The sequence below is a fragment of the Myotis brandtii genome, unplaced genomic scaffold, assembly GCF_000412655.1.
Source record: "Myotis brandtii unplaced genomic scaffold, ASM41265v1 scaffold179, whole genome shotgun sequence".
In the NCBI taxonomy this organism is placed as follows: Eukaryota; Metazoa; Chordata; class Mammalia; order Chiroptera; family Vespertilionidae; genus Myotis; species Myotis brandtii.
In genome coordinates this window covers 6299036-6309951 of record NW_005356635.1, presented here as the reverse complement: position 1 = coordinate 6309951, position 10916 = coordinate 6299036, and the positions used below count along the sequence as shown (strand labels likewise).

At 40.1% G+C, this 10916-nt stretch overlaps 1 long non-coding RNA gene across 1 annotated transcript in view; it reads right to left on the bottom strand.

The window, feature by feature from the left end:
• Positions 1-6880: 6880 nt before the first annotated feature.
• LOC106725638 overlaps positions 6881-10916 on the bottom strand; it is a 17260-nt gene continuing 13224 nt past the window's right edge. The window contains exon 3 of the long non-coding RNA XR_001361563.1: positions 6881-6893. This is a non-coding gene — a long non-coding RNA (uncharacterized LOC106725638). The remainder of the gene's footprint in view (positions 6894-10916) is intronic.

Here is a 10916-nt window from a genome sequence, read left to right as displayed (position 1 = left end):
CTGCTCCCGCTACCGATCAAACTCTAAATATTTTTTATCCTGAAAAATTTTGAATTTAGAAAACTTGAAAAAAATAGAATTGTATAATGATCACTATTCATCCTTTAACTAGATTCATTGATTGGTCATATTTTGCTCCCTTTGTGTTATGTTTTTCACATGCCTTTTTTTCTGAATTATTTAAAAGAAAGTTGCATACATCATGAGGTTTCACTGGAAAACTTTCAATAGGCATCTTCTAAGACCAAGAACATTCTACATGACCACACTGCAAATTTTGGTTTTGAATAACATATTTACTTTTTTGCTTTACAATATACAAATAGCTTTAGAATTATAATTCTAATATTGCTATCATTAATCTATAAACTAGAGCTTAGATTTTGTTGCAGTCCATTTTTTTTTCTTTGAAATATAAGGACACTAAAGATGAGCAATCAGGGTACTGTGTCCAGTATGGAACAGAGTAATTCAAGTTACTGAACACAATCCTAACTTAGTGAGACATATTCTAAGGTCAAAAGGGACTGCAAAAAAATCTTGATAATAATTTGATACAGGGATTCATTTGCTTCTTTTTGCATTCAATTTTAGGATCTGCTTTTAAAAATATTTTTATTACATAGTTTAGTGAATTGCCTTTGTGAAATTTAATGCATAGAATTGCCATAGCAAATGGTCTCAATCATCATAGTTTTGCTGTAATGCAATAGAAAATGTAGCTTTGGATAGCAGAAACTATAATTTACAAAATAGCCGTTTTTACAGTTTTAAAAAGTGCAAATGTCTAATCTCTACTAAGAATTATATTTCAATCATATATTATTTTATGTTTACAAAGTGCTTTATCAACATAATTATCATGGACCTAACAATAGTTCTGTGGGGTATGCAGGAAGAACATTCTCCACAGATAACAAACCAAAATGAAACAGGCAGACTGATTTGCCCAAAGTCTCTAGGCTGGGCTATGGGAGCTGCCCCTGTAAATCCACCTTTCTAATTCCAGCTGTTGGAGGCCTCTCACAGTTTCTGGATGAGGAATATGCTTTGGTACTATAAGGACACACAAATGCCTCATGTGGTTATAATTATAGGTGCCTCAGTCCAATTGTTAGCACCAGTTGGTGGATGTAACTGTCTCGCCCACCGGTTGTTTTCAAGACAACTGCTCACTCAGAATGAGGGTGTATAAGGGGAAAGCCACTAGCAACTATATTAGTTACCTGTGACCCAAGAACAGATCAGCTCACTCTGCATATTTAATTAGACCTGTGGGTGGCAACCCTGGCTGCACATTAATTTATGGTTAAAAATCTTGAAGCCCAAGGCACCCTCCACACCAATTGCATCAGCCTTTGGAGTTGGAGTCTGGACATCAATTAAAAAATCCCCCAGGTGATTCTGATATGAATCAAGATCCAGAGAGTTAAGAGAAATGTGGTAAATCTCATCTCCTCTAAACCTATAACTCTTTATTAAATGGCTCAACTCTTGATTTGAACATAACAAAAATACATTCGTTACCTAATTGGTCTACAAATTTTGGGCTCATTGCTATTAATTCAATAAAGCTAAATTTATAGAACAATCCTGCTTAGCATTACACTTTGCCTGTACTATCTAATTTAAATCTCTCTTGAGTAGTCATTCTTTTCATTTCACAGGCAAGGAAGCTGAGGCATTTGGGGTTTAGTGTTTACATTACACAGCTGCTAAGTGGTGGAATTGGAATTCAAACCCAAGTAATCTTGACTCAAACACTCAACACATATAACATCTGAGCATCAGTGCCTGCATGAGAACTATTGATTTCATGGGCTGATTCTATGTTTGGTTGTTGACATTTGTTTATGACTTTACATCTCCCAATATTAGTGATAGCAACTAAAATTGGCTCAGATCTTCCTCATCTCTGCTTTTTTAGTGTCTTGTGATCTTTTCCAGACAAGCAGGTTCCTTGAGGGAGAAGCCATGTTCTGTTCTATACTACTCTATCTTCCATGCCAAGACCAATGCCTGACCCAGAGTAAGGCTAACACCCTAACTATTGTTTGAATGACTGACACTCTAAGCTATATGGACTATACAAATTTGACTAGGTTACACAGTCATATATAAAAAAATATATAAATCCTTTGGGAATTAATACTGTGGTGTTAAGCTAGAAAATAAATGAAATATTTAATCCACTAAAAGTACAAAAATGTTTCCCTTAAGAACAAGACAGGAATGTCCAGTTTTACCACTCTTATTAATATAGTACTGGAAGTTCTAGCCACAGTAATCAGACAAGAAAAAAAAAGGCATCCAAATTGGAAAGAAGGAAGTAAAACTGTCCTTATTCATAGATGACATAATATTGTACATAGAAAACCCTAAAGACTCCACCAAAAAAAGTATTAGATTTAATAAATGAATTTGGCAACACAGAAGGATACAAAATTAACACCCAGAAATTGATGGTACTTTTACATACCAATAATAAACTCAAAGAAAGAGAAACTAAAAAAAAATCAACCCCATTTACCATTGTAACAAACAAACAAACAAAAAAATAAGACACCTAGCAATAAACTTAACCACGAAGGTACAAGACATGTACTCAGAAAATGATAGAGAATTGAAAAAAGAAATAGAAGAAAATACAAACAAATGGAAAAATATAGTGTTCATGAATTGTAAGAATTAGCATCATTAAAATGTTCATACTGCTCAAAGCTATCTACAGATTCAATATGATCCCTATTAAAATATCACTGAGTATTTCACAGATCTAGAACAAATACTCCAAAATTTTATATGGAATCAAAGAAGACCCCAAATAACCACATCAATGTTAAGAAAGAAGAACAAAGTTGAAGGGATCACAATACTGGATATCAAACTATTGTACAAAGCCATTGTAATCAAAACAGCCTGGTACTGGCACAAGAACAGGCATATAGATCAATGGAACAGAACAGAGAACCCAGAAATAGAGCCATGCCATTATAGTCGGTTAATATTTGACAAAGAAGGCAAGAGCACACAATGGAGTAAAGATAGTCTTTTTAATAAATGGTACTGAGAAAATTGGACAGATATATGCAAAAAAATGAAACTAGACCACCAACTTACACCATACATAAAAATAAACTCAAAATGTATAAAAGATTTAAATGTAAGTCATAAAACCATAAAAATCCTAGAAGAAGTCATAAGCAACAAAATCTCAGACATCTTACATAGCAGAATTTTCACTGATATATCTCCTAGGGAGAGAGAAACAAAGGGAAAAATAAATGAATGAATGAATGAATGAATGAATGAATGAATAAATAAATAAGACTACATCAAATTAGAAAGCTTCTGCACAGCAGAAAGAACCATCATCAAAGTGAAAGGGAGCCCACTCTATGGGAGAACATATTTGCCACTGATACATCTGATAAGGGGTTAATTTCCAAAATATATAAAGAACTCATACAACTCAATAAAAGGAAGACAAATAATGAGCAAAGGACCTGAATAACATTTCTCCAAAAAGGACATACAGATGGCCAAGAAACATATGAAAAAATGTGCATTGTTACTAATCATCAGAGAGATGCAAATTAAAACAACAATGAGGTATCACCTGCCAGAATGCCTACCGTTAATGAGTCAACAAATAGCAAGTGCTGGCAATGATGTGGGGAAAAGGGAACCCTAGTCCACTGCTGGTGGGAATGCAGACTGGTGCAGCCATTATGGAAAACAGTATGGCGTTTCCTCAGAAAATTAAAAATGGAACTTCTGTTTGACTCAGTGATCCCACTTCTGGGGATATATTATAAGAATCCTTAAACACCAATCAGAAGGAATATGTTCACACCTATGTTCATAGCAGCATTATTTACAGTAGCTAAGATCTGGAAACAGCCCAAGTGCCCATCAGTAGGTGAATGAATAAAAAAGCTGCTGTGGCACATTTACACAATGGAGTATTATGTGGCTGTAAAAAAGAAGTCTCTCTTATACTTTTAGACAGCATGGGTGGACCTGGAGATTATTATGCTAAGAGAAATAAGCCAGTCAAAGAAAGACAAGTATCACATGATCTCACTTATAAGTGGAATATAATGAACAAAATAAACTGATGAACAAAGTAGATCCAGAAGCATGGATGCATGGAACAGATTGACAGATCTCAGAGGAGAGGGTGGGAGGGGAACTGGAAGAGATTAACCAAAGGACTTACATGCATATATGCATAACCCATTGACACAGACAATGGTGTGTTAAAGGCCTGGAGTAGGGCAGGGGCTGGGTAGAGGGGGGCAAGGGAGAAAAATGGGGGACATCTGTAATACTGTTAACAATAAAAATAAATAAGTAAAGTGAGGGGGGACAGTACATAGTGAACATAGTGAGTATGTAGGGTTTCAGAATGAGTTACCCTAACATGTGCCTCTGTCGTATGGAGTATTACTTTGAGCTTGCCAGCTCAAGAGAAACTTCTCTCCTACCTCTTAACTTCATAGAAGAATTTTAAATTAGGGACCTTGCCATAATAGGAGTTATTGTCTATATATATAATAGAGGAATATGCTAATTGTCCATTACAGCGTCACATCACAACTGGATCAGCAGGCTGTGTCCCCGCCCTCTGCTCAGGCAGCTGCAAGGCCCATGGTAGGATAGGATACTATAGGAGGGGATAAGAAAGGAGAGGGAGAGGAAGGCAGGCCTGCATGCAGACAGGCCGAGAGGAGAAACAAATACAGAAAGGGAACAAAAGACACAGGAATGGAAAAGGGAAGGAAACGCAGGGCTGCATGCGGGAGGGGGTGGCGACCATGGGGCCGGGGAGCAGGTGTGCCTGGTGAGGGGTGGGGTGCAGGCAGTGCAGAGCAGGTAGCCCTGACCACACGCAGGAGGAGGGCGGTGACCCCCGATGCGGGCCGTTGGCGGGGAGGTGCCCACGGGTCCGGGACAGAGTGGAGGACTGTCCGAGGCCTTCTGGGTGGAGGTGCTCCTGCTTTGTGGCAGCAGTGCCTGGGCTGTGCTGGTCTTGGCCACCCTTGCTGGGCTGGGTGTCCCTGGAAGGGAATGGGAGCAGGACAGCGGCAGGGAGGCCGGGGAAGGGGGGATGGCAAACACCTGGCCGGGGCTGAGCCCTAGGCTGGGGATTAATGCTCCCCCTCCCCCAATGAAAGCTTTAAGAAGGGAAGGAGGGAGGGAAGAACTTTATGAAGGAGTCAGTAGAGAGCAGAGTTAAAGAAGGAAAGAGGATGTGTGAGTGAACTGTAGGAGCTATAGTGAAAATTAAGTATAGTTGTGTACTGGGGATAGATTTTAAAAGTAGGAGTCAGAAAAGAAAAAATAAATGATAGTAAATAATTGTTACACTGAGTGTAAATAGTAAATAATTATGCAGATAGATAGATATTAAAACAGTGGAAGTAAGTAGAGAAGAATGTGGTTGAGAGAGAAAGAGGGAGGGAAGAAAAGTTTTAAAGGGGAGCTGGAAGAGCTTAAAAGGAGAATGGGAAGAAGGAAGAAATGGGGGAGGGAGCAAAGCAGGTCTGATGGAGGAAGTGAAGAAAAAAATTAAAGTGGGAAAGAAGGAAAAGAGGAGGGAGGGTAGGGGTAAAGATAAAGGAAAGAAGGAATGTGGGGAAGGAGGGAGGGTAGGAGAAAGATGGGAAGAAGGATGATGGAACAGAAGTAGGAAATTAGGAGGAAGAAAAGTTTATAAATGATGAGTCAGTAGGAAAAAATGTTATATAAAGGAGAGAGAAAAATTGTGTGAGAGGGAGAAGCCCATAAGGAAGTCAAATACAATTGTGTGTGAAGGGGATAAGATTTTTTAAAAAGTTAAAAGGGCGACTAGGCTGGCAGGGGAAAGTTAGGGGGGGTGACCAGGCTGGCAGGGCAGGGCAGTTAGGGGGATCAGGCAGGCATGCAGAGTGGTTAGGGCAGGCAGGCAGGTGAGTGATTAGGAGCCAGAAGTCCCAGATTGCGAGAGGGATGTCCAATCCAAGGGCTCCCAGATTGGAGAGGGTGCAGGTCAGGCTGAAGGACCTCCCCTCCCCCGTGCATGAATTTCATGCACCAGGCCTCTAGTAAAAAAATAACCTCTTTTGACTTATCTAAGAAGCAGGGAAAACATATAATTACTGAATATCTCCTCTTCTTATCAGCCCATCCATGACCCTTTTCCCTTCTAAAGCCTCAGGTGCCTGCTCAGCTCAAGATGTCATACATACCCCATTTTATCTGTCTCTGAACCTCTCATATATGTGAAGTCTCTGGCTCTCTCATATATGTGGGGTTCTCATATGTATGTATGTAATTAGATTTGGTTATTTTCTCTTGTTAATCTGTTTCATGTCAATTTGATTATTAGACCAGCTGAAATAACCTTGAAGGTTAGAATAAATTTTCTCCCTTTCCCACAGTAGTATGAATAACTTTTCCAGGAGATTCTTAAAATATTAAATAGTTCCATATAAAATTGTAGACATTTGAGCTAAAATGTACCTTAGAGAAAAATGTAATGACTCCAGTATAGTCTGTCTGAGGCAGGATAGTAAAAAACTAGGGAAATTCCTTGACAAGTAGAATAAGGGAAACTGAGACAAAATAATTAGGCAAGGCCACAAAACTTGAGCAATTTACAGCCAGCTAATAAACTACAAGGTTTTAATGTCTCTAACCAAGGACACTTAGAAGCAAATGGTTTACGCATTCCAAACTGTCCTGGGGCAGACTGGCCTCTGTCCCAGTACCTCTCTGATGACGTTCTTTAAAAATAAAACTAACCAGAAAATAACCCTGGCTTCTTTACACACTTGTTAATGAATCAATGTTTTGAAGAACACATCTGAAAAGAAAATGAATATTCTATTAAGACCCTCCCCAGAGACCTCCCCTAGGAGTCCACTGGCCAAAGGAAGATAAAAAGCCTAAGACAAATAATCTATGCCTCACTCTCACTAGAGCATGCACATGCCTTGTATCTTTGATGTTTTTCTCCTAAACTCTAAGGGTCCCCCCCGCCAAGACTTGCAACCAGGTGAGCAGCGGGCAGTGGCAGCTCGACTTAGCTAACCCCCTGAACCTGTCTCCAAGGCCCCCTTTCTCCTGACTTTCTCTTTCCTGTTGCTTCTCCTACCTTAAGCCCTGACTTTGTTTTACTGTCTCCAGCTTTAATAAACATACTCTCAAAAGCCTCCTGGACTCATGTTGTGAAACCTTTCCTACAGAAAGTCAAGAGCCCACACACTACCAGCAGGCCCTATGCAGACCCACCTGGGCCCAGCCCCAGTCTGGTAACATTTCGACATAAGAATGTCCAAACCTATAGACTCTACACCTGAAAGCAAGATCTCAATAGAAAGATAAATGCTTTGGAGAGTAACAGTTTGCAGTTTCTTATATGCATTTGAGATTAAGGGGGAAAACTGTAAGAAGAATTACATGAAGGTGGGAGAAAGCAAGATAGGGATTGAGTTAGAGGATAATTAAGATTGTGTACTCTCTTACATGCTTTAGAAGGAGGGGTCTAAAAGGGTGGTCAGCTATTACAAGGAGCATTTCAAAAGTGTGTTAATCTAGATGCAGAGAAACAATGGGCAGGGCTTACTTAAGATAAGCCTTAAGGTAAAGACGTTTTATGTCTCAGAGTGATTACCTGCCCAGTTAGGAATTTATGATCAGGTTACCCTGTGAGGTTACTTCCCATAGAACCCCTTTTTAATCTACAAGTCACATTTGAAATTAAAAAAATAGGTGATTCCACTGTTCCCTCTTCCAGTTTTTAAAAAAACAAGTTGGCATGCCATGCAGTGAGAGGAAATGAAACAAAGCTGTGTTCAGTGGCCTGGAGTGTAATGCTCAGAGGCTCCAGCAAAGCCTGCAGACATCAACATGATATAGTTACAGATTCTCAAAAATTGAAGTAGTCTATTTTTAACATTTCATTTAAAATTTTTATTAATCAGTATAGACTGCTCCAAGAATTCAAAATATGGTGGGGAAAGGGAAATTTTCTCTTCTTTTCCTCATACTTCTTCTGGTTTGCCTAAAAATCAAATTTACATGAGACAGATTAACAGAAAATAATTTAATAACTTATGTACATATGGGGGTCCATAATAAGAATTACGGATAAATTTGGCAGTTGAGGTTTATATGCCATCTTCAGCTAAGAAGAAAATGTGGTGTGTGTGTGTGTGTGTGTGTGTGTGTGTGTGTGTGTGTGTGTATGTGTTTGTTTGGACTTCAATGAGGAAGAAGGCAAGCCACATGAAAATGAAAGGAAATATTTGGTAAACAAATGTTTGCTGAATCATCTTTAACAATGGAACACATAGAAGACTTCCATCAAATGACCTTGCTATCACACTCAGTTCATATTAACCCATAGTATCTATGATGCTAGCTCCCTTCCTGGAGCAGGTTCTCTCTCAAACTTATCTTAGGCAGTTAGGGAGAATATCGAAAATTCTTTCTGAGTCTTTTGTTTCTTAAAAATAACCAGCTTAAAACAATTAATATCCCCCAAACAGACATATTTTGGAGTGATAAACTCTGCTCTCCCTCAGTGTCCATAGTGAACAAAACTGTAGCTCTCACTGAGCCTAGCAACAAGAAGGTCATTCTTCCTCTTGAAGTGCACCCTCTTAAACTGTGCAAATCTGGTTTGGCTGGCAAGACATCCTTAACCTCGGGGAGACTTTGGTTCAGTGCTGTTTTTATTCCTCTCTGCCACATGCTATCACTGTTGAAGAACAGTTGGTTCGCCTTAAAATGTTTCCTGTCTGCTGTGAGGAGCCCTCAAGATGCCAGTCCATGCAGAGGCCACAGTGGCTCTGCACAGACAACAGTATGCACCCTCAGCACTCATTCCTACCAGGCCCCACGTGGCAGCCCTTTCAGCCCATCTCTTATTTTCTGTGCCCCTAGATCTGGCCCTGAAGCTCTGAGTCAGGATGGATTCCTCTGTCCTGTCCTTTTTTCCCAGTGATCACCATGGGGTAGGACAGCAACATTATTTCCACCCCACCCCCAACTCCAAAAATATAAAGAGCCTCTCTATGTCACCTTTGCCTAGACAATATAAATTACTCAACCTTTACTTACATGTTCTCTATGGTCTAAATGATATGTATCTTTTAAGGAACCCCATCTCGTTCACCCCAAAGCTATTTTCTATCTTAGCCCATAAGGGAAAAGGGAAAGTAGCTTGCACTTCTCACACAAAAGAAGTAAAGAGATACAACAGAAGATTAACTCCTTTTACAAGGCTAAGATAAAATAATTCTAGTATATTTTCATTCTATCATTTTTATTATTCAATGAAGTTATAGACCTGTAATATAATATAACCACAGACTCATGGTATGAGAAGTAAATACATCTAATCCCCTCAGAGGTGTTTTATCCTTCCATTTCTCCCCACCTCCAGCACTGCCCATGTTTTTACCATATTGTACTCTGCTTAAATATTATCTGGTCTAATGCCATGTTTATTGAGAAGGAAGTGAACTTGACCAAGGGCAAACCTGGGGCCGAGGGCCCTGACTCCTAGTCCTAGTCCAGGAGGACTGGAGTCCCAGTCCCATGATCTTTCTGCAACATCTTCATATCTGGAGTTACTACCAGCCTTGGAAAACCAAAGAATTACCTAGAGACTGGATGGGAAATGGAAATGAGTCAAGGTAGATGGTCAAGGAAGACCCCACAGCAACCTGATTTAATTTTCTGCATCCCATTACTGAATACAGATGTCTTTTTCAAACTGCTGAGTTCAAACTGTAGCTAATCTTTAAGCCATCTCACTCTTGTGGACCCCAAGAAGAAAGATTTATTTGATATGAGCCCCGAGAAGGAATTTATCTGCTGAGATGAACTTCCCATGGTCAATCAAGGGCTAAAATTTTATGAATAATAAGAATCTAAATTTTTAAAAAAGAGCCTAATGGCCATTTTCTGATAAGGGCTCTTCATGTACTCTGTATACAGGGAAGAACATCAGACTAAACTTTCAGCTCCCCACACTATGCCCCTCTTGTTTACCATCTGAGTTAACTACTGCAGAGAAGCCATGGTTTTATCTTTCTACTGAGGGACTGAGATCTGCCTAGTAAATTGTGTCTTCATTTGCATCTATATTGATCAATAACAACTGCAGAATTTGGAAACCTCATTTGTATAAAATTGGGATGGGCCAGAACTTTCTGTATAAAAGGTGGTCTCCCATTGTCTGGAAGGGAATACAGTTTAGATTGCTCCCTGAATATGTGTCTCTCAGGCTGCAGTTCATTTTGCTCAAATAAATGCTTTTTATTCTTTATTATAGTCTAAAATTAATTTTGGTTTACACTCTGCTTGCTACTTTCCACATGTCTCTCTTCATCTCAGGGGTTTCTATCACATCTACTTATATATTACTAGAGGCCTGGTGCACGAATTCGTGCATGGGTGGGGTCCCTCAGTCCAACACTGCCTGCAGCTCCTACCTGCCTCTCCCACTCATCCCGGCCCCACTGCGCCTGCCATAGGCTCGCAACCAATCAGTTCCTATTGGGAGAGGCTCGTGCCACTGCAGCACTAGCCAGCCATGAGCCCTACATCTGGTGTCCTCCCAAGGGGAGTGGCCTGTGGGATCAGGCCAAAACCAGCTCTCCAACATCCCTCAAAGGGTCCTGGATTGGGAGAGGGTGCAGGCTAAGCTAAGGGATTTCACCAGTACACGATCAGGGCTGGGGAGGGACCATGGGAGGGCTCCAGGGCATGTCTGGCCCATCTTGCTTAGTCCCTATTGGCCGGACACCAGCAGCAAACTAACCTACTGGTCGGAGCGTCTGCCCCCTGGTGGTCAGTGCACGTCATAGTGAGCAGTTGGGCAGCCTTAGCATATCATTAGCATATTATACTTTGATTGG